General features: G+C 39.8%; 2 long non-coding RNA genes across 9 annotated transcripts in view; one reads left to right on the plus strand and one right to left on the minus strand.

The window, feature by feature from the left end:
• Window positions 1-25,374, plus strand: part of LOC141548957 (uncharacterized) — a 1,406,018-nt gene that overhangs the window by 1,168,141 nt on the left and 212,503 nt on the right. The gene's annotated exons all lie outside the window — the stretch shown is intronic.
• LOC141548432 (uncharacterized) lies at window positions 11,197-19,770 on the minus strand. The gene is made up of 3 exons (XR_012483943.1): window positions 18,919-19,770; window positions 17,800-17,864; window positions 11,197-12,024 (listed from the first exon to the last, which is right to left on the minus strand). It is a non-coding gene; the product is annotated as an uncharacterized LOC141548432 (long non-coding RNA).

The raw sequence follows: 25,374 nt of genomic DNA on the forward strand, positions 1-25,374 counted from the left end.
TATTTCATATACTTGGGTATCTTTTACACTAGACTGGACATCTTCTGATTCCTATCCTGTCAGAACTGAATTATTATCCTTTTCTGAAATTATGGCTCTCCACTCACCCAGTGGGAGTCAGCACTGAGCCGACCCCACCCAGATAAGAAAGATGAAACTGGTTGTGCTTGGGGTGGAGTCCCCTCACTGAGGCAGAGTATAAGGAGGTTTTCTCCTTTAAGGATTTCCAGTTTTGGGGTTCCCTCTTCAAATCCATTACATAGCACTTGGTTTTTACATAGTCTCATCATTCAGTAGTGCCTTGCCTTTGTTTTCCTGATAGCTGGAGCTCTACAAAAGTCTCTGCAATTAGTTGCTCGAAGCTGGATGCTTTGAAACAAGAGTCCTATTGGCTAGCTGGCTTCTGCTAGTCCAAATTTTCCACTGTTAAAGTATTAAAAACCTAATCTCTCTGTTACCTCAGTTGCTCTGGTATTATGACTGATGATATCGTTGTTTACTTAGAGAACTCTAAAGAACTAAAAGTATAAATGAAACACAACAACTACAGAAAGACACAAGGGTATAAGTAACCCAAGCAAGTTATCAATATTCTGTAAATTACCAATAAAATCCACCAGAGAGAGAAAGGAAGATAAATTGCATTGAAAGTAACTACAGGTACTGTAAAATAAATGGAAGTTTACTTGCCAAAATATAGACAGATACTGAATTAATAAACTTCACTTTCTACACAAATAAAAGCAAATCTAAATAACTCGAGAAATATGAATTACTCACTATTAGGCAAAATGCAAATCATAAAAATGATAATACTACCTAAAGTATTTTACTAACACAGTGCAATACAAATAAAAATACCTACACATATTTTGAAAAAGTTAAAAAAAATAACAAAATTCATCTGGAGGAACAAAAACTGAAAATACCAAGGAAATTAAGGAAGGAAATGGCAAGAAAGAGGCCCTAGCAGCACCAGATTCTAAAACGACTTTACAAAGCCAAAATCATTAAGCAATTTATGCTTGGGAAAGAAAGATTGGTTATTGGAACCAATCAAGTACAAAATACTCAGGATCAAAAGAGCACAGTATCTACCTGTCTGAGAAAACAAATGATCTTCTCTATGGGAGAATTCACTATTCAATAAAAACTATTAGGAAAACTGGCAAGTAGTCTAGCAGAACTTCAGGACAGAACATTTCACCGAAAAGACAAGAGTCAGGCTGCAATTGGGTGGTGGGTAAATCATTCTGCAGATACTTTATATAATGCAATTTACCCATGAGTGTGTAAAAGGGCAGGAGGGAGGCAAGAAAGAGACCACTGTTATGGAGAAGCAGCCAGCATATGGGTCAATGATAGAGACTGGATACAAGGAATCAAGAGCAAGAGAAACACAACAGCAAGGACCGGTTACAAGAGAGCCTGGTTGGAACTGAAAGAAAATACTCCAAACTTTGCAGAGTAAGTGGGGATAAAGGATTCTACAGCACAGAGCTTCAGTGCTGAAACACCACAAGTAAAAAGAGAAAGGCCTCCAAGGTTGTGAAGATCCCAGAGCAGACTAACAAATTTCCACAAAGCTGGAGAAGACTCAAGCCAGTGACAAATTTAAGAAGCCAAGGCCCTATTCCTCAAAGAACTTGAGGAAGAAAGTTCCTCTGCCTTAAAGTGTAAGCCATGAAGTAGGCTCCCAAGAAGTTGAGTCCATATGCTACTCATAATAAAGTAGACAAACCTGAATGACTTTAAAACCAAATCTATTATTACTTTCTTTTCTAGTTTTCCAGATGATGAAAAAATTAATATTTCAGTGGCATATCTATGGGTTTGAATTCCTATAATATGCTGTTGCACTTCTTCCAGAGCCAGTCTTCTTTCTACATTTGTTTAAAATATGTCTCCTATCTCCTCCTTTTCTTGCAAATATTGACTTAAGCCTTATGACTTAAACTCTTTCTTGTCATATATGATGCATTTGCTTATTGTACTAATAAGTTACTCTAGTTTAAATATTCCTGAAGGCAAGAAATTAATTTATGAAAAGTTACTAAAGGCAAGAGAATGCTATTTGCATCTGTAAGATTTTTCCCTTTCCTCCTATCCCTCATTCCTTCCTTATAGCCCAAAGATCCCAAACTCATAAGTAGGTAAGCTGTAGAATTGAAATATTCAGCATGGACTAGAAATCAAAGACAGATGAGAAAATGAATATGCATTTATTTTAGTTCTTTACCTTTTATTTTGCTTTAAAAATCTCAGAAACTAGTAGGTTAATTTTAAGAATTTTAACTTAGGAATCACTTTCTAAATTAGGCATAGTTTAAAATTAGGGTAATAAAAATAATTTTATACTGATTAAAGACCCATAATAAAGTTTAAACTGTTATAAGTATGGCAATATATCTCTAGTGAATATAACATGCTTATATTTTGATTTTTGGTCTTAAATTTTTTTCTAAATAAACATGATGGAAAAAGTTAAAAAGAAAAATCACATCAAAAGGGAAAAACATGAGAAAGAAAAGAAAACAGGCCAATAAATAACAATAAAAAGGTGAAAATACTGTGCTGTGATCCACAGTCTCCATAGTCCTGTATGTAGCTGCAGATGGCTCTTCCCATCACAAGTCTGTTGGAATTGCCTTGAATCACATTATTGAAAAGAGCCAGGTCGATCCCAGTTGATCAGCACATAATCTTGTAGTTCCTGTGCACAAGGTTCTCTGGGTTCTATTAACTTCACTCAGCATCAGTTCATGTAAGTCTCTCCAGGCCTCTCTGAAATGTATCTGCTCATCAGTTCTTATTGAACTATAATGTTCTTTGACAGATATCCTTCCTAGCTCAGACCACCATAAGCCATAATTTATTTATTCACTTATTATTATTGATTATGTTACTATATTGTTATATGGTATATATATATTAATTTTATATTATTCATTTATTTATTATTATATTATAATTTATTGATCCAATTGTTGGGCATCCCCTCAGGTACCAGTCCCTTGCCACTACAAAAGGGCTGCCACAAACATTTTTGCTCATGTAGATGCTTTTCCCATTTTTATGATCTGTCTGAGATACAGACCCAGTAGAGACACTGCTGGATCAAAGGGTATTGTGCTTGTTTTCTTTTCTTCCCTAAAACAAAAGAATACAATTTGTCACAAAACAAGGCTCTCAAGGACGGGGAGAAGGAGGGAGATATCCTATATTCTGGTAATGTAAACAGAAAACATGATAAAACTATTTAGAAAGCAATCAAGGATCTGGGCAGCAATCCTCTCTGCCCATGACCAAGCCTGGTCTGGAGGAAATGAGACAATTGCTGCTGGCCACCTTTGCCTCCCCCAGTGAAGGAGAGATGAGGCACAAGCTTGGGCGTCTTCCCTGGCTCCAGGATGCTGCCCTACCCAACTCTAGCATCCTGTAGGGACCCAGAACCCCTCAGGGGGTACAGACATCTAGCCAGGAGCTCCTGGGGACTGAGAAGAAAGCACCTTGATCAGAGCGCTGCAGGGATAAAATGAACATGTGGGGGGTTGGGGGACCTCCCAAAGTGGGAAAATCCCTCCACTGACATTCTCTGCCTGCACCTTGTACTCTCAGAAACTTACTTGGAATATGGAGAACTTCGGTAACTCAGCCCCCTCGATAAATACAAAAAGTGCTGATGGAGGGTCTAGTCAGCCCAAAGTCTGTCTCCCTGGTCACCCTTGCCCCAAGAATCTGGAGAGACCAGTAACCATGCTCTTGTTCTTGGATAACAGAGAGGCAGCCACATCGGAGGGTCACCAAGCTGGTGAGTCCAAAAAACAGACAAGGAGCCCAGAGGCCACGCGCCAAGCAAAGTTTCATTGTAGGCCACTGACCAAACTTGGAGGAAATATGTACAAGAAAAAGGTGGTCTGAGCTAGGAAGGAGATCTGTCAAAGAACTAGCCAGCTTGGGGCAGAACTTTCCCAAGGTCCCATCGGAAGTGCCCAGGCCTGGTGTAAAAGAAAAATTGGCCTTGCAGCGTACAGAAAATGAGAGACTGAGGAAGACTTGAGATGTATCTTTGTGTCAGACGTAGAGCCGGATCTCCAAGCTAGCTCCTCTAATTCCATAGGCACCAATCTTGTCACTGAACCATGGTCTCCTCCCAAACACAGCCTCCCCTTCAAGTCTCTCATGTGTGTGCTCCATCTGCTGCCTCGGTTGTCTCTTCACCCAGTGTTTACTTCAAGCCACCAGAGACCCCGGAGTGGTGGTGGGAGTTGTCTGAGGTCGCACAGCAGGCTAGTGTCCACGGCATGTACGGTAGGCTGTCAGCCCCGATTTCCCCACTCGAAACTGAGCAGTTTGGCCGTTGGGTTCGGTTGACTCTTATTCTCCCCTGTCCCTGGCGTGCCCTCGTCTCTCTAGTTGTTGTGAGACGAGAAGAATGAGGGGAAAGTTTCTTTTTCACATGTCATTTCCAGTTTCACCTCATGAACGTTCAACAGTCACTTGTTGCCCTGAATTCATGTCTTTGGCAGAATTCCTGCTGCACCCCAGGCTTTCTCTAGCACTGCAGCACCAGAGACCCTGGAAAGCTCCTCCAGGTGTGTTCTCTGCAATGCACCTGCTCTAGGAACCCTCACCTCCGCACCAGAGGGCCCCCCCGGGGACAAGACAGCACAGCCACGGGCAGCTGGGTGGCTCAGTGGACAGAGCGCTGGGCCTAGAGTCAGGAATACTCTTCTTCAAGAAGTCAAATCTGGGCTCAGACACTTCTTAGCTGTGGGATCCTGGGCAAGTCACTTAACACATTTTACCTCAGTTCTTCATGTGTAAAATAACTTGGAGAAGGAAATGGAAAAGGGCTGTAGTATCTCTGCCGCCTCCCCCGAGAAAGGCCAAATGGGCTCACACACAGTCAGACACAATGGAAAAATGACTCGGCTACAGTCAGATACACTTAGACTCACACTGCTCATCTGTCATCCCCACAGGCATCAATGCATCCTGTATCATCAGCAAAGAAAACAGACAGATGCGCTACAGAAAAGAAGCTCATTTTCCAGAACTCCTCATTCTTCCCACAGCTGCTGAGCTACATCAGGAAAACAATGGGGTGTGGCCCAAATGCCGTTTCATCTTTTCCCCAACCTCAAAAGGATTGACAGGGAATTGGTAAAGGGTTCATATGAAATGAGCCATGCTATTTTTACATTTCAGTTCCACCCCATGTGTGGCAGGACCAACGTCTACCAGCATTATTCCACAAAACGCGTTTGATCCATGCCCCTTGTCTACTCACAAAGCAATATTTGGCCACAAACACTGACCAAGCTCCTCCTGCAGCCCCAAGACTCTCTTTATTTAGTTCTCCAATGATCTCACTCTCCTACTAACCACAATGGCTCCTCAGAAAAATTTCATCTCGAGGAAATTGAAACCAATTCTTGACACAAGAAAAGATGCTCTACTCTCAAGGGAGTATGGAAAGGGACCCACAGGGCCAAAATGTGGCAAGAAACTGCAAACGGAGTGGATGCCCATCAGTTGGAGGATGGCCGAATAACTTATGGTATATGAATGTTCTGGAACATTAGTGTTCTACAGGAAATGATCAGCAGGATGATTTCAGAGAGGCCTGGGGACACGCACGTGCACTGATGCTGAGGGAAATGAGCAGAACCAAGAGATGTTCATACAAGGCAACAAAAGGGTACGATTCTGATGGACATGACTTTTTCCAATAATGAGATGATCTGAGCCAGTTCCAGTGATGTCGTGATGAAGAGAGCCATCTACAACTAGAGAGAGGACTACGGGGACTGTGGAGCACCACATAGCATTTTCACTCTTTTTGCTGTTGTTTGCTTGCATTGTGTTTTCTTTCTCATTTTTTTCCTTTTTGACCTGATTTTTCTTTTACAGCACAATAAATGTAGAAATATGTTTAGAAGAATTGCATATATTTGCCATATACTGGATTACTTGCCATCTATGGGAGGAGGTGGGGGGAAATTCTGGAACACAAAGTTTTGGCAAGGGTCAATGCTGAAAAATTATACATGCAGATGTTTTGAAAATATAAAAGCTTTAATTAAAAAAAAGAAAATGTTCTTCTCTCCTGAAATCTCCCATAGCTCCTTCCCACTCACCCCCATGGTGTCAGTTGAAGATTTTGTCTCATAGTTTCCTGAACATATGTAGGTCATTCTGAGAGCTCCCTCTTGTTCCCTCCTCTTCCTTGCACTTCTCTCAGATCCCTCTGCCGCCGTCTCCTCCTCCATGCCTTTTTCACACATAAAGTGGAGCTTAGGGCTTACTGATCCAAATTCCTCTCTACCTGCATGATGGTCCCTTCCACCCCATTTCCTCAGCAGACCACTTCCTCTATCACCTCAGTTCTCTCAGTTCAGTATCTCCCTGGGTATTGGCTACTTTCCCCTGCCTATAAACCTGTCTGCACCATCCTTAAAAACATCTGTCTTGGTCTCTCCTTCCCCTGTGACTATCCTCCCATTTATCCGTCACCTCTACTTGTTCCCTCTTCTCAGTTCTCTACAGTCTATGTTCTGCTCTCCTCATTCCACTGAAACTTTTCTCACGTTGCTCATCATCTCTTTGATGGCAGTTCCCATGTGCTTTTCCTCCATCCTCACCTTTCCTCATTACTTTGCAGCCTTTGGCATTGCTATTAGACCTTCTCTTGATACTTTTCTCTAAGTTTTTCTGAAATTCCTCCTTACAACTTCTCCTTTTAATCACTAAACATTTATGAAGTGCCTATTATGTGCCAGGATCTGAGCTAAGCCGTGGAAACATAAGCAAAGCTAAAAGACAGCCCCAGCTGAGTACCCGCTCCCCTTGGCCACGGCTTCTCAGTGTCCTTAGTTGGAGCCCCATCCGGGTCGTTCCTAGTGTCCCCCTGGGCCCAGTCCTGGGCTGCCTTCCATTCTATCATAATGGCCCTATTCCCAACAACATCTTCAGTGCTTATCACCTCCTCCTGTTAATCCCTTATTCTTTAGGTGCAATGTTCTTTTCTAAAATATAATGTTCTCTGGGAGCAGATTTCTTGGGGGGCTACTGGAGGTAGCCTTGGTTTTATTTCAGTGTAATAATCACCTCGAATGCAGCCAAGAGTTAAAGAGAAGATCTTTTATTGTCTCCTTCAAAATAGCCTGGTTAGTTTTCTTAGAGCCCTCTCTCTCTCCTTGGTTCCGAGAGCACTGGCCTCTAGTCCTTTGTCTCTTCCAGCTTCAGCCTCTAGCTGCATCAGAATCCAAAGCCTCCAGCCAGCAAAAAGGTGCAAAACGGAATGAATGTGACTCTGCCCCTGAGTGGGCTTGTGGGTTAGTGGGCTTCTCCTTATAGATGCTCTCCTAAAGGTGTGAATCTTGTGCAATTCTAGTAAGTACATTACTGAACGAGAGAACTCTTAAGAGTTGATCACAGTACAGTGCTAAATTAGACAACTAATGTCTCTATCAATTCCAGTGACTTAGCACCTTGTAAGATTCTTTTTTATTAATTTTATAATTATAATTTTTTGACAGTATATATGCATGAGTAAATTTTTTATAACATTATCCATTGTATTCATTTTACCAGATTTTCCCCTCCCTCCCTCTACTCCCTCCCCTAGGTGACAGGCAATCCCATACATTTTACCTGTGTTACAATATAACCCAGATACAATATGTGTGTAAATACCATTTTCTTGTTGCACATTAAGTATTAGCTTCCGAAGGTATAAGTAACCTGGGCAGACAGACATTAGTGCTAACAATTTACATTCACTTCCCAGTCTTCCTTCTCTGGGTGTAGTTATTTCTGTCCATCATTGATCCACTGGAAGTGAGTTGGATCTTCTTTATGTTGAAGATATCCACTTCCATCAGAATACCTCTTCATACAGCATTGAAGTGTACAGAGATCTTCTGGTTCTGCTCATTTCACTCAGCATCAGTTAATATAAGTCTCTCCAAGCCTTTCTGAATTCATCCTGTTGGTCATTTCTTACAGAGCAATAATCTTCCTTAACATTCATATACCATAATTTACCCAACCATTCTCCAATTGATGGACATCCATTCATTTTCCAGTTTCTAGCCACCATGAAAAGGGCTGCCACAAACATTTTGGCACATACAGGCCCCTTTCCCCTCTTTAGTATTTCCTTGGGATATAAGCCCAGGAGTAGCACTGCTGGATCAAAGGTTATGCACAGTTTGATAACTTTTTGGGCATAATTCCAGATTGCTCTCCAGAATGGCTGGATTCTTTCACAACTCCACCAACAATGCATCAGTGTCCCAGTTTCCCCACATCCCCTCCAACATTCATCATTATTTGTTCCTGTCATCTTAGCCAATCTGACAGGTGTGTAATGATATCTCAGAGATGTCTTAATTTGCATTTCTCTGATCAGTAGTGATTTGGAACACTCTTTCATATGAGGGGAAATAGTTTCAATTTCATCATCTGAAAATTGTTCATATCCTTTGACCATTTATCAATTGGAGAATGGTTTGATTTCTTATAAATTAAAGTCAATTCTCTGTATATTGTGGAAATGAGACCTTTGTCAGAACCTTTAACTAAAAAAATATTTTCCCAATTTGTTACTTCCCTTCTAATCTTGTTTGCATTAGTATTGTTTGTACAGAAACTTTTTAGTTTGATGTAATCAAAATCTTCTCTTTTGTGATCAATAATGATCTCTAGTTCTCCTATGGTCATAAATTCCTTCCTCCTCCACAGGTCAGAGAGGTAGACTATCCTCTGTTCCTCTAATCTATTTATTATCTCATTCTTTATGCCTAAATCATGGACCCATTTTGATCTTATCTTGGTATATGGTGTTAAGTGTGGATCCATATCTAATTTCTGCCATACTAATTTCCAGTTTTCCCAACAGTTTTTTTCAAATAATGAATTTTTATCCCTAATGTTGGTATCTTTGGGTTTGTCAAAGACTAGATTGCTATAGATGTACCCTTTTTTGTCCTTTGTATCTAATCTGTTCCACTGATCTACCATTCTATTTCTTAGCCAATACCAAATGGTTTTGGTGACTGCTGCTATATAATATAGCTTTAGATCAGGTACACTTAGACCACATTCATCTCACTTTTTTTTCATTAGTTCCCTTGCAATTCTCGACCTTTTATTCTTCCATATGAATTTTGTTGTTATTTTTTCTAGGTCATTGAAATAGGTTCTTGGGAGTCTGATTGGTATAGCACTAAATAAATAGATTAGTTTGGGGAGTATTGTCATCTTTATTATATTCGCTCGGCCTATCCAAGAGCACTGAACGTCTTTCCAATTATTTAAATCTGACTTTATTTTTGTGGCAAGTGTTTCGTAATTTTTCTCATATAATTCCTGACTATTCTCTGGTAGATGGATTCCCAAATACTTTATACTCTCAACATTTGTTTGGAATGGAATTTCTCTTTGTATCTCTTGCTGTTGCATTTTGTTGGTGATGTATAAAAATGCTGAGGATTTATGTGGATTTATTTTGTATCCTGCCACTTTGCCAAAGTTGTGAATTATTTCTAATAACTTTTTATTAGAATCGCTGGGCATTTCTAAGTATACTATCATATCATCTGCTAAGAGTGACAGTTTCATTTCCTCATTACATACTCTTATTCCTTTAATCTCTTTCTCCACTCTTATTGCCGAGGCTAGCGTTTCTAATACAATATTGAATAGTAATGCACCTTGGAAGATTCTTAACATTTAGTTGTTTGCTTCTTAGTTCCTTTTTTGCCTCTTTTTTCACCTTATCTGCTTTTTCCCCCTTTTGCACCCTCAAGTAGATTCCTCCTCCCACTACCCAAACAAGGCCTCCCTTGTTCCCCTTCTAATTCTTTCCTCCCTCCACCTCCTCTCCCACCCCCTGAAGACTCTTCAGTTCTTGAGACTACAAGGCTTAACTTGCCCTCCTTGCCAATGCTGTTTGACCCACAGGCATCTCACACTCCCTTTTATCCCTTCCCATTTACCATCCCATTTGTGCTCCCATCAGTATCACCAATTGGCATGAGCAACACCATTGCTTGTTCCTCAGTTGAATTATTAAATTTAAACACGATGTGCCTTGGGAATTGCACCCTTGGTGTTTGTTTTCTAGAGGCCATCCGTGCGTTTGGTGACCTGGTATTTCATTAGCTGTCTTGGGAATGTCTGTGGAGTTATCAGGAATAACTTCCTGCATTGCACTTCTTAGTTTTAATTTTTATTTTTAAAGCTTTTTGTTTTCAAAACATATAGATGGATCATGTTCTATTCCCCTTATGGGACCTAGCTGCTATTCTATTATTTATTGGAGGTCAATCAGAAATGATTTCAGTGGGGTTTGGAGAAGAGACTTTTAGGATACTCAGTTTTCTTACAAGATGTTGCCCATGGTAACCACTCACCCTGCACAGACCACCTCACTCACAGGGCTGGTGACTCTCCTCTGGAGCCCCTTCATCAACACCACCTGCTGTTTCACTGCTGCCAAGGATTCTGTCAATCTCACCGTGTCTAATGGGACTGTGAAACCTGAGCACATTCTCATTACACAACGATATGGTTTTGATCCGCAGGGGGTGATAGTACTGTAACCCCAACGTCCCCAGGTTTAATGTACTAAGATTTCTGTCTTCCAGACTTGCCTCAGTCATTTTTCACATGGCCTTGCAGGAGGGATATCACTGCATACCTCAGCCTCTGCAAGGGACATCTCACCTTTGGATGCTAATTGGGCACAAGTCACCTCCATCTCCACCCTGATCAGTCAGAAGCCATTGTGGAAGATGAGCCCTGCATCTCCAGCCCCAAATGAATTGGGGTTTCCGTTCTTTGGGACGGGAATGATGGAGTCACAGCATCTGCCCCAGCCCAGATATCCTGTCCCTTTCTCTCAGGAACTTCACTGGAGCAACAGGACCCTTTAGCTTTTCCATGCACATGTGGCTGCTGCTTCCACCCTAGAAGAATGCCTACCATAATGCAATCCCAGGGACGTTCCCCATGCCTACCTTACCCGAGATTGTCCAAAGGTATGCACAACCTTCAGAGATTCTCAGATTTCCCTGCTCTGCCCACTTATCCCAGAGGAGCCACTAAAACTGGGTGGGTCAGAAGTCCACCAACTCCATGAAAAAGAGAGGCATTTCAAAGGAGAAAACACAAGCCTTTATTTGATCACGTCTCAAGAGCCCTGGGCATCTCCCCTGACCAGGGCAGACTGGCAGTAACAAGAGGCGGCTTACAGAAAACAAACAGAGGGTTACCTACCCAAACATAACAAATCTGGTTGGACAGAGCTGGTGCCCTCACAGTGTAGCTATGAACAAGGAACAATCTCTTACCCAATCCTAACAAAGAAATCTTAAGTGTTTTAGTATTATTTAAACATTCTCCTTTTCTCTTTCTTTCTTATTTTCCTCCATCTCTTTAACAACCAATTTACTTAAATCTTCCCAGGCCTCCTGAGCATTATGTACCTCTGTTATCATAGATTTCACAATTTCACACTGAGAGTGCCTCTCACTTGGGCTCACTTCTGAATAAGGGGATGTTTGTTTCAAATGTTTCAGCAAATTAGTGCTTGTTTCTCTCACATACTCAACCAATGCTTTTGTTTTCTCAATCAAGGCTTCTGGAATCAGTAATGTGGGGAAAGGGCACGGTGCAGTGTCAGAGGAAGGAAGATACACCTGAGGTGTCTCTTCAGCACAACTTCCAGGATTTAATTTCTCTGACTGGGCACATGTGTTATCACTCTTTTCACTTACTAACTTTTTCTTTTCAGACTGCGGATCTAAGTGTGATAAATTGTCAAATACACAGTCACACATGGCAACCAAATCCAACAAAGGCTCTGGCTGACAAATGTAACAACGCCACTCAGTGTTTTCATCCATCGCTTTTGACAGCTCCTTTTCCCCTAGATTGCGCTGAATGCATTTTGTACAAAAAGCATTATGGCAGAAATCACAAAAAATTAAATCTCCACCTTCTGCACACCATCTGAAATGTAAAAAACAAACAAAACTTTGAAGCATCATTCTTAATCAACTATTTAAAGACTTTTTAAAAAGTTAATCAGGAATAAAAATTTACTAATTACAGAAAATTTAATATACCTTAATATGAAAATATATGTCAACATGTATTCTTTTAAATTATCCACATAATTATAAAAACAAAAGCAGGAACTGATCCAATCTCTCTTAATGAAACATCTTTACAATTTTACAATACGGCCCCAAATTAATTGTGGAATGTAAAGAAGAAACAAATGGAAGGAATAAAACCAAATTGATGTAGCCATTCCTCCCACACATGACCTTGAAAGGCTACAGAATCAGCAGCAGCTGACACTTGCAGGGCTCTCAGGAAGGACTGAGCAACTCCTCAGAAAGTGGATCCTGAGCTGGCACTGGGTCCAGGAGTCTGTTGCATTGGCTAAAAGGAGACCCACATTACCATCCTAAGGCAAGAACAAAAACTAGCACCCAAGGGGGTCGTTCTCAGATCCAGTTCAGAAAAGAGCTTATGATCACTCACAGATTTTTAAAAGTTTAGACCAGAAAACCAGCGATTACAGCTATCCTTAGATCATAACACCTTAGAAAAGCAGAAAACTTACAGATGCCCAGAAACAGCTCTGAACCCACAGAACAAAAACTGGAAGCTTGGGGCAATGCTCTCTTCATTCAGGACCCAATTTTATTACAAAGGTACAACTGAAAGATAGGCTGGAAAGACCAATCAGTAAACAACAAAAAGGAACATGACCATAAGAAATTACTCTGGTGACAAGAAGATCAAAACAGAAAATCAGAAACTATCAACACAGTCAAAACTTCCACATTCAAAGTCATTAAGAAACATGGGAATTAGTCTCACACTCCACAAAGAATCCCTGAAAAATACTTGAAAAAACGTCCCAAAAGGGAAGTAAAGAGGTAGAAGAAAAATTAGGAAAAATAATGAAAGTGATGCAAGAAAATTATGAAAAAAGTTAACATCTTGGTATTAAAAATGCATTTATGCAAAAAAAAATTTAGAAAGCAAAACTGGGAATTTCACTTAAAAAAAACTTTAAAAAACTTAAATGAAGAACACAATGCATTGAAAATTGCAACAGGTAAGTGTAAATTAATGAAGACAATGTGATATTTCTCAATATAAAATGAAAGTCAGTTTGTTAATTATGAGGCAGACATTTGTGAGCACCTTTGTGGCAAAGAATACAGAGCTTTGACTTTAGTCCAGCAAATTCTGAGTTCAAATTCAGTCACTGACTAGCTATGCATCCCTGAACAAGTGCTGGCCTGGCTAGTTTTGACGAACCTCACAGGTTGTTGTAAGCTCAGGAGGAAGCTCATCTGACCCTTATCAGATATAAGAATTCCATTAAGAGAATTCTGTTTATAGAATGGTTGTGAGCAAGAAACTCCTTTGTTCATCCCTAAAATCTTGTGTATCTTTAAACAACCTTTAGAGATGCTGATTATCATATCTTTAGACGGGTCCTGGCCCTGGTCTGCCAGGGGTATTCCATCTAGTTCCTTGATTCCCCCCACTTTTGAGCTCCCTCACACTTCCTCTCCTCCTTGATCCTCACCCCCCTGAGTTCTTGCCTTTATCCCTGAGATATCCCCAAGGTTATATTTCCCCTATCAAAGATCTGCTTAGGACAAAGGTCTTTGCCACGTTTTCTTCCTGACTAAGGGCACCAGAAGGTTCTTCTTTCTCCCTGCTCATAGTGTCTTCTCTCTAATGGTGCCGTCCTCCTTACTCTAACTCTGGTGAATATGTTGAACTCGGATATGGGCCAGAAGTCTGAAACAAGGATTCTTACAAGGTGTTAAGTCAGTGCAGCTGACTTAATAGTCTAGTTCAGTACATGTACTTAGTACTTAATACAGATCCACAAGACTCACACCTATGATAATGGAGTATAGCAGGCAGCAAAAGCTGAGACAGATTCATGCCATCAGCCTCCTTTGTGGTGGCTGGAGGCTGAAGCACAAACCTTTGGACTCAGATTCATTTACTTCATCTCACAAGAAGTGGTGCCTCCTTCCCTTCTCCAATGAAACCAAGCCTCCAGAAGGCCTCTAGAAAACTAGCCGAACCCCAAGTGAAGGAGATAGGCCTTTGAAGGAGACAATAAAGGATTCAGCTTTCACACCTGGTTGTTCTTGTGGTGGTTACTGGACTGAAAAGAAGCCTGCTCCAGAGAGCATCAGAGACCCCCCCCAAGAAAACCAAACTAAGAACATTACACAAGTCCTCTGTGAATCAAACATACCCATCAATGACGCACTTAGACCTCCTGGCAAGATCTTTTCATGGATTCTTCCAAATTCCTTTCCTTTTTAGCTAGATGTGTTCCCATCTTTATTCCATATTTGCCACTTCAGGGGCTTGCTTTATCTCTACTTTGTAAACTTCTCCTAGGTAAACCTTCCTTTTGATAGAGAATAGTTATTGTGAATTTGTCTCATGTTTATTCTGAACCTGTTCTTGCTACCCTGACCTCACCACTGGCTGTTTGACCTTGGGCAAGTCACTTAATGAATATTTGCTTTGGTTTCTCAACTGTAATAACAACACCTATGTTTCAGGATTGTTCTTCCTTAGCTTAGACATCCAGTCCTTACACACATCATAGGTATCACAATCATCATTAACATCATGATCATACTATAACTATTATTGTAAAAGTTTCTTTTCCAGATCAGTCCACATTTTTAAGATATTTGCAAATACTAAATATTGAATAAATATGTTTTCAATTTAAAAATTTTCAACTACACTCTCTCATTGAAGCTAAAAGGGCAAAATGTGTTTTGTAGGAAGAGAACCAAAAGCACTTAATGAATTTAGGGAATACTTTGTGTTAATTATTAGCAAAACAAAAGACATATATGTATAACAGGCTTTGCCTTCAAGTAACGCGAGGCGACAAAGCACACATACATTTCAATACTGAATAAATGTGAACTAATATTGAAGCAGAAATAGAATCTAGATACCACAAAATATATTGCCCTCTACCAAGAAACACCTAAGTTTTGAGTGCAAAGTTTGATTTCAAAGACTGGTTTGAGGCCAAGGATGGAGGAAATTCAGAAGCTGCTAAATGAAAAAGAAGAACTCCCCAGATCATCATATCATTTCAGCAGGATAGTGCAGCCAAATCCTAGAAAACAGCATTCAATTCCATCAAAAGTAAAATAAATAAAACATCCAGTATTTTGTTGCTGGGCTGGGTCCTCCTCCTGGGTTGCTATGGAAACAAGGCCTCCTTGTACCCAAGTGGCAAGGGGTGTCTCTATGGTGATCAGCAAAGGGGTCAAGATCTGGCTGGTGCCTCGTTCTGGGGGTGAGGGTCCTACCTTGAGGTCTTCTTTTGAAGAAGGTGATGGCTCAGCTGCCTAAACATTGTTGTTCAGGGAGAGGGTGGGTCCTCACAGGTGAATTACCTAAACTTGGAACTCTGCTTGGCCTCCTGCTGTGAGGTCTGTGTGCTACTATTACTACCACCACCACCTACTGCTACTACCACCTACTTCTATTCATAGCTTCCATTGCTACTAGTAACTACTACTACTACCCCCTACTGCTACTACCATCTACTACTACTAACTAGTACAACTACTACTACTAGTACTACTACTACTAGTTACTAATACTACAACATTGTCACTTGTGTTCCTCTCACCCCAGTGAGACACACCTTATTCAGCTAAACTTTGACAGAAGATAGGGATTTTGAGAAGCCAATTAGCAAAGATTTCAGAGCAATGCAAAGGGACAAGGACAGAAACTTTAAGGTGAACTGTAAACTTTAATTGAAGTAAAATTTAATTAATTCATGTTCTTAATGCCTGTTTCCAAGACCACAGGGCAGGTCACTGCAACCAAATTTGTTCTTTGAAAGGGCATCAGTCCCAAAATTCCCCTGATGTTGCCTTCAGTACCATCAATTTGGGCATTGAAAGCTAGACAAGTTAGTTGTAACTAAATTCTGAGCCTTCCTCCAAAACCAGCAACCAACAAGTTTCTGTTACCATAGAAACTATCAGCAAGGTCCTTTCCCACTCCAACTCACCCCACCCCACCTGTGGGGCAGCCAAAGAGCTAAATAACCTCCACACCCCAGGGAGGCAACCAGGGAAACCAGACCCCCACCACTCCTGTCCCATCTCACACCCTAAGCCCTGAAAGCCAGCAGTAAGCAGCGCCAAAATTTAGAACAGCAAAACACTAGAGGAGAAGTGTCACAATAAAAAAAAAATCCAAGTCAAAAAAATCAGAAAGGAAATGTGAGGAAAAAGAAAAATGAAAAAACTAGGGGGAAAAAAGTTCCTTTCTAAAGATAAAAGTTATTGTAGTAACAGGAAAGAGTGAGGTATATTTATAAAAGGACAACAGTATCAAAGTGGCTATATTTGGAGGCCGAAAAAGTGTGATTTGTTCTCAGATCCCTTAAAAAAATCTTGGAAGATCTTAAAGGGTATTTTTAAAAGCATAAACTAGAAGAGAACAAGTCTAAATGGCTAAATTGAGAGGAAATTAAGAAATTAAGTACTTAGTTATTGAAAAGACAGGAAGTGAAGAAGGTCAGAGTGAAAAAAATGTCAACACACTTGAATTAAGTAGATCCCCAAAGGGGAGACAGAAAACAAACTGGCATCACCAGACAGTCATCCTTCCTGAACATGTTTCCTGGTTCCTCAAATAAGATAGAGCCCTTGCACACCGTGTACTAGAGGCCCCAATAGTGGTACAGACCCCAGTACTTTTCGAGAAATCTCAGGCCAGATTTTGAGTAGATGCTCATCATTTAGGGAAATGCTGAACAAAGTGGTGTAGGAAAGTAACGCAATATTGTTGTGATATAAAAAAGATGGTGATCAGGCTGATTTTAGAAAGACCTGTCAAGATTTACAAGAAGTGATGCTGAGTGAAACAACCAGAACCAGGAATGCATTGTACACAGTAACAGCATGAATATGCAATGATCAACTAGGAAAGACTTAGTTCTTCTGTGTACTCCCCATAGATTTTGGACAGTCAATGCCATCTGCATCCAGAAAAAAGAACTATGGACATGGAATGTAAACCAACACATGCTATGATCACATCTTTTTTTAGGTTTTTCTCTCCTGTTGTTTTTCTTTTTTATTCTGATTCTTCTCTCCCAACGTGATTCAAAAAACAATGTGGATTAAAAATGAAGAATTAAAAATTTCAGAGACAAATGAAATGACTCAACAACAAAGAATAGAATTGTGGCCGTTATGTTGGAAATTCAGTATGAAGTAGACTTTGTATTTTTGTCTGTGTGTGTTTTGTGGACACCTTTGTAGTACAAGGTGCCTTTAGCCCAAACATTTATTTTAACTTCTTAAAAAGATTTAATTTTAAACATCAAGTACAACAGATGTATACATTTCTTCAGCATCTAAGTTCATAGATATCCTGAAATTTACTAAAGGGAACCCGGGTTAACAAAATCATGGGCAGCTCAAAAAGATCTAAATCTAAATGAAAAATGAAACCATAACAAGCTGAATGCATCTTTCTCTTCAATGAGAAAACGTAGGTAGTTAAACATTTTAAACTAGTATACCTCAAATTTTGAATATATGCTATAATCTCTGACATTTGACAACACAATGAGGACTCAATGAGAGAATAAATAAAATAAATTATAAATAATTAAATCCATTTAAGAGATCCCCAAAAGAGGAATGCTTTCTATATTGGGAGATATATTCCTACCTGCAGTGCTTATGAGGTCTAGTAGAATCATGGCTTATGTCATCACTCATATATATGTAGCAGAGCTAAAAAAGGAATTAACATTCGATTCTAAATGTATTAAATCTCTTAAAATATTAACATTCACAAAGCACAAATTTCAAAATGCTTAAATCCACTAAGCATACACTACATTGAAACACAAAACTGGGGTGATAACTTTAGTCACAGTGAAAAAATGAAATATTTTGCAAAAGTAAAGAACTGCCACCAAGTAATGGCATATCATGGGGAACAGAGGAACAAAATGTCTATGAAGAATTCATTTTTTTAATTGATAAGCTGATTTAAAGAAAATTCAAAACATGCTCAGAGTTAAAATTTACGTAAATTGATAAAGGGAAAATAAACAGCATTCAAGCAACAACAGAAAACATTATTAGTACAATCAAAAATAACTTTTGTTGCCCTCAAACACACTCTCTATGGTGATAGAGCCTGAAAGAGCTCAGATGAACTCCTTTCTCAACTTATTCATTCTCAGAGTTAATTAGTAAAATATATTATAATAATAGAGCTTCACACGGTTATTTTGCATCAGACAAGTTTACTTGTGTACAACCCTGCATAAATCTTAAAGTGCTAAGGAAAAGAAGCTATTATTAAAACTACTTTGATTATTTCAATAAATAAATACTGATGCCCAAAGAGGTCATTTGAAATGTTTTCCTCTCACCAGAAGTAGGAACAATTGAGACCAAAGTATTACATATCCCGTGAAACATGAATAAGACTGAGGTGTTTTTTTTTTTAATTAGCCATGTTCTTAGTAATGAAAGAGGATGAACATTACCTCACTATGATAAGATCAAGACACTTTGGAACCCACTATGACTGATCTGAACAGTATGAGCTCTTTATGTTTGTCCTCATGTATATTAAAAACTGAAGTTTATCAAAAGTTTAGCACTTATTGCATCTCACTTCCAAAGAGAGAATCTTCACTTTTGAAATGAGTCATTACAGAATTCCTATAAATAAAAAAGATGTCTTACTCGAACAGGAGAATTTGTCCTTTATTCCCAAACAAAAGGAAGAATAGTTTACAGATAATCATCATCCACTGCATAACTTACATACCTCACAAATAAGAACATTCAGTGCAGGATGTCTATACACTGAATCCTCATAATGGGTCACTTGCTGTCCACAAGCAGTACAGCACACAATGTCACGAAGTCTTTCCCCTAAACAAATAAATTATAAACATAGTCTGTTCACAAATACAATTTAAAATTCCATAAAACCCTGGAAAATGCATTTTTATAACTCAGTATCCTTTTGGCCATGTCTTATTTGCTAAATCAATAGGAATTTACAAAGATATATGTATTCCCATCAGTTTACTGTTGCATGCTTACTCAAAATTATGGATAAGTTTCATAAATTTCATAAACTGACAAATTTTGTGATTGGGAGACATCTCATCATACATTTCTGCCTCAGTTTCCTCACCTTTAAAGTGGGCTAGAAAAGGAAACAGTAAACCTCTCCAGAATTCTTGACAGAAAAGCCCGAAATGTGTTCAAGAAGGGTCAGACACCACTAACATGACAAAAACTTTAAAAGAAGAAACAGGGATAGTGTGGGAACAATAATCATGATGAAGGAACAGAAACAGATGAACCATTAGTGTAAGAAATAGAAGGCCAGCTGGGGAAGGAAAGCAAGGATGGTTAGAATGGAAAATATTGCAGGACCTTAAAAATCAAAATGAGGGGTCTATATTTTTGCTAGAGACTAATTAGGTAAAGAAATAGCACAGACAAACCAATCACTAAGGAAAATGATTATAGCAACAAAGATGTGGAGGAATTGAATTAGAGTGCTCAAAGTAGGTGATTGCTCAGTAGTTGTAAACAGATATTTGAAAAAGCTTAGGACAGAAATGAGTTATCGAGTTTCTGCACTGTTAAGGTAGATCTAAATGAAAATAAGGACACTACAAGAGAATGGAGAGGTATTAAAAAGAAGAGGATGGATAAGGAGTTAAAAACATGGGCACAATTAGACAGTTGTAATGGAACAGCAGACTCCAAAGAAAGAACATCCCACAGAAGTCATATGATTATCTTCACAGATGCAAGGAAAGACCTCTCCAGAACATACCCGTTCCTAATAAAAAGCACTAGGGCATAAAAATAAATGCAGTTTGCAATAAAGTGATAAGTAAAATTTATGAACTTCATCATCAAGGATAACCTGCAATGGGGATAAACTCAAAGCTTTCTCCATACAATTAGAGGAGAAGCAAGCCTTCCCCTAATCAAGCACAGCAAAGAGCACATGATGGTTTCTTTTTTAGCCCAGGGCAGCTTAGGGAGAGAGACAGAAAGGTCTGTGGAGACTCAGAAGGGGTCTGGCCACCAGCAAATGACAGTATGGAGAGAAAAGCAGCGTAATGTCCAAGGGAAAGGCAAGACAGAAGAGATCCGGGGAGATGCTGGATGGAGGAATGAGTGCCCTCTGACATAGATCGCCACATGTGATCTATATCGGATTATAAGATGTCTCTTGTAATGTCTCCAGATTATAAGAGTTGTGCACAATGGCTGAGTGTGAAATGTGTGGCTCTGGTCCAAGCAATAAGAGGAAGAAAATGGCGAATGCAAAGTATCTTTACAAAGAAAATACCATGGAGAGAGAATTCTGAGAAGACAGGAAGGCCCTTCAGAAAATCAAATTTTGAGGGCAGCTAGGTGGTGCAGTGGATAGAGTGCCAGCCCTGAATTCAGGAGGACTTGAGTACAAAACTCTTCTCAGACACTTAACACTTCCTAGCTGTGTGACCCTGGGCAAGTCACCTAACCCCAGCCTCTGAAAAAGAAAAAAAAAATGAAAGAAAAAAAGAAAATCAAATTTCCTTTACAAAGAAAAGACAGAATATTGCCTCAGAGAAGGCAGAGAGCATAGGAAAACAAGTCAAACAATTGTTCTAAGACAATTTGAAAAGATCCCAAAAAAGACTCAGCCTCCAAGGAAGAAGGAGAATGGAGCAAATTATCTTACATCAAAGTGGAAAACAAGAATAGCTTTTATAATGAGGAATAATGCTTGAACCTCACTCTCACTGGAAGCGGATCAGTAAGAATAACAGCCCGAATTGGGCACAGAAACATGTTTACTTCTAAAGTAGGGAAGAGAGAAATGAAAGAGGGTCTGTGGAGGAGGTGAGCACAAACTAAGAGGACAGGATGAAAAAAAGAGATAAATGGGTAAATGAGGGAAAGATAATTTGAAGGGAACTACAGAGTAAACTAACTGCAAATATGAATGGGATAAACCTAAACACAAAACATAAGTGGATTAAAAAGTAAGAAATACATTGGGAAACCAAGAGACACACAACAGAGTAAAGGTAAGGCCTGGAACAGAGGGTAGTTATGATGATTTCTGATAAAGCAAAAGCAAAAACATGTCTAATTAAAAGGTATTGGGAAATGACTTTTCACTAAGAAGTACCATAAAAAATGAAATAATATCAACACGTGCACCAAATGATGCAATATCTAAATTAATTTTAAAAAGTTAAATGAGTTATAAGGGAAAAGCAACAACACTATACAAATGGGGGCCCTCAACTTTCCCTTTTGAGAATTAAATTAATCAAAACAAACAAAAAAGAAGTGAAAGAGATGAACAATATTTTTTAAAAGTTAGAACTCAGGAGAAAATGGAACGGTAGATTTGAATGCATGTTTACTCAGTGGTACAGGGCTGCACAAAGCAGAACTGAAGGAGCCCAGGAGAGAGGTGTGAAATGGGCAAACCAAACCTGACATTTCCATAAGGAGAACCACACAGAAGCTGCTCTAAGAGAATACGAGTCCTGGGAAAGTATATGTCAAGGAGAGAAAGAAGTGGGATTGCAGCCAAAACTTTCACATTAAGCAAATGAAGGATATCTGTGAACTGAGAGACGGAATTTTCCATGAGCTGCCAGGCTTTCAAGGTTTTGTCGGGAAGAGACACATAGTATCCAAGAAAAATATCAAGTAAGCATCGAGGATGAATTACAAGGGACTCAGTCAAGTGAAACTCTGTGTTTCCTGCGTGGAGATGTTCACGCTATGTCTGTGACTGTCATTAGTAACTAGTTGGAGAGAAAGCCAGAGGCAGAGAAGAGGATGATGTGATTCTGAAAAGCAAAATGGGGAAGGACAAGTTAAAAAGATAACTCCATTTCACAGATGAATGAGCAAGAGCAAGGAATTAGACAGGGGAGGGGGACTGAGATTTCTGGAAGCCTACTCATATCAGACATGGGTTAAAGGAAGGATGGTACATGCACATCTATAAGGGGATCAAGTGCTTTATATCTATAATAGATGGGCTGGGAATAAATGTATTGTATTAGTCAGAATGGAATAAAGAGAGAGGGAAAAGAGGGAGATTGGGGAGAATAAAGGAGGGATTCTCGGACAGGTTAAGTACTAGCAAGGCCAGGTGGCAGGTAGTAATAAAGCAGAGGAGTCAGGGGAGATTAAAAATGAGAGATGCACACAAAAATAACACTGAACAGGAGCAGAATTTGTTGGAGAACAAAGGCAGGGGTAGTAATCACTTATCCCAGACTAGGTCAAAAACTTGAAAGATTCAGTCAAAATAGAGAACTCTTCTTTACATGCCAGCCATGTCAATGCTATTTTATATGTATCTGTATACATGTTATATATACATATGTCAATACATGTACATCAATACATGAATATATGCATACTTACTGCAGCCTGCTTGTCTGAATGTGAAAGGGAGGAAAGGTGGAAAAAATAAAGTAAAAAATACACAACCAAGAACAAAAGAAAATCTACTAGGAAGCAGACAGACAGTTACAAATACAATGTCCTCTAATATTATATAGGCTTTCTTGAAATTGAATTTATTATTACATATTTTGAACCCTCCCTTACAGTCTGATATGCACATGATATTTTTTTTCTTTTTTATAATCTTTTTAATATTTAAGTTTTAAACAAAAAAAAATTTTTTAGAAGAAATGCTTGGGCTACATAGCATTTACACTCCTCATGTTAATGCCTGCTTGAATTTTTTTTTCCTCAGGTTATTTTTACCTTATTTCTAAATCCAAGTTTCCTTGTACATCAAGATAACTGTATAAATATGTATACATATACTGCATTTAACACATACATTAACATCTTTAACATGTATTGGTCTACCTGTCATCTAGGGAAGGGGGTAAAGGGAAACGGGCGAAGTTGTAACAGAAAGTTTTGTAAGGGTCGATGTTGAAAAATTATCCATGCACATGTCTTCTAAATAAAAAGCAATATAAAAAAAGGCTAGGGCTAAAGTGACTACAAGGGATAAAGTCTAAAAACTCTGTAGGGAGAGATAAAAAGAGAAATTATTTCATTCAAATGAGAAACAAAAAGAGGAACTGATAAACCGGGGGGAGGCAGATACTACAGGAACTTCACTGTTTGTACCAGAAAGGAAAGAAGTCTTGGAGGGGACAAGGAGTAGGAGAGCAAGGTGGCAGGAAGAAGTAAAACAGCATCAACGACAGAGAGGGTAAATAGGGTGAGGAGGAGAGTGGGGGAAATAGGAAAGAAGAAAATACACAAGTATTAATTTACTCATAGGTAGAAATAGAGGACAAAGTTAAAGTTAACAGCTTGTTGCTTTCAACCAAAATGAGACATATGTGTATGTGTACATAATACCTATCAGGTAAAAATGAGATATACACAGATAAAATAAAGAGTAGCGGAAGCAGAATGTTTTTTATTAAAAAAAACGACAACAACAACACTGGAGTGTTGATCGTGATTTTTAAAATATATTTGCCAAAGAAAGAGAAACAAAAAAAAAACCCCACAGACAGCACAGTCACAGAGTTTCAGAGACAAGTGAACAGCAAATTAAGAAGGGGAAGCAAGGAAAGGAATTAACAAAAAGGATCAACAAGAAAGTCAAGGTGAACTCCAAACAACAGGAGCTAAAGCAAACAGAGGTTTTTGGAAATGTAACCTACTTTCTTGCAAGTTCAAATAAAACCAAAAACACTTCATCATCATTATGGCAAGACTGATGAGGTTTAGAATAGGGGGGTACCTAAATGAAATGAAGGTTTAATTGAAGGTTCGGGACACAGAGAGTCAAACAGAGCTCCCCTGCAACCCCTTTGGATTCGGTGCAAGAAAACAAATGTAAATGATGTCTAGTAGTGGCACAAGAGTCCCCTGCAAAAGAATTTACAGACCTGAAAAACCTAGATTGATAAAAGAGGTTTATTTTGGGGTTTGGAAGTAAGGTAAAATCTAGTTACTAAAAGGTGTTAAGTAAAGAGAAGAGGGCACTGGAGCCACTGTTCCAGTGGGCAGAGATCCTTTGGCATACCAGGCTTAAGGCTGCCATGTTTGGAACCTCTGCAAAGAGAGGACTCCAGTCTGGCTCCTTTATAATGAGACATTTAGCTAAAGGGGCCAATGGGTGGAGTCCCAGGTTGGCTCTTGGCTGGGTTCCAGCAAGGGTTAGAATTTGAATTTATTCCATGGGTTTCCAGACTGAGCCAGATAACAAAGATGAAACTGTTTCTGCTTAGGGTGGAGTCCCCTCCCTGAGAACCCCCCCCCCCCCCTTCTGTCTTCGTCCCCTCGCTTCACACAACCCACACCCTCCCCACTACACACACCCTCCACTACCCCATCACCACACTCTATCTCTCACCCCCCACTCCCCAGTACCTCTCTACACTTCCCATCCCACCCCCCCCCATGTCCCCTCTCTTTCCCCTCTACGCCCATCTCCCCTCTACTCCCCAGACTCCTGTTTCCCTCTATGTCCATCTCCCCTCTACTCTATTCTACCCTTCCCTCTACTACCTAAGTCCCCTGTTTCCCTCTACGCCCATCTCCCCTCTACTCCCATCTCCCCTCTGCTCTATTCTACCCTTCCCTCTACACCTATCTTTCCCTCTACACCCATCTTCTCTCTACTCTATTCTACAATTTCCTCTACACCCCATCTCCCCTATCTTTCCCTCTCCGCCCATATCCCCTCTACTCCCCAAGTCTCCTGTTTCCCTCTATGTCCATCTCCCCTCTACTCTATTCTACCCTTCCCTCTACTACCTAAGTCCCCTGTTTCCCTCTACGCCCATCTCCCCTCTACTCCCATCTCCCCTCTGCTCTATTCTACCCTTCCCTCTACACCTATCTTTCCCTCTACACCCATCTTCTCTCTACTCTATTCTACAATTTCCTCTACACCCCATCTCCCCTATCTTTCCCCTCTACACCCATCTTCTCTTCTATTCTACAATTTCCTCTACACCCCATCTCCCCTCTACTCTACCCTTCCCTCTACACCCGCCTCCTCTCTATACCCCATCTCCCCTCTACTCTATTCTACTCTTCCCTCTACACCCATCTTCTCTCTACCCCATCTCCCCTCTACTCTATCTTTCCCTCTACATCCATCTCGCCTATCTTTCTCTCTACCCTATCTCCCCTCTACTCCATTTTACCTTTCCCACCCATCTTCTCTCTACCCCATCTCCCCTCTACTCTA

Source organism: Sminthopsis crassicaudata, chromosome X, assembly GCF_048593235.1.
Source record: "Sminthopsis crassicaudata isolate SCR6 chromosome X, ASM4859323v1, whole genome shotgun sequence".
Lineage (NCBI taxonomy): Eukaryota > Metazoa > Chordata > Mammalia > Dasyuromorphia > Dasyuridae > Sminthopsis > Sminthopsis crassicaudata.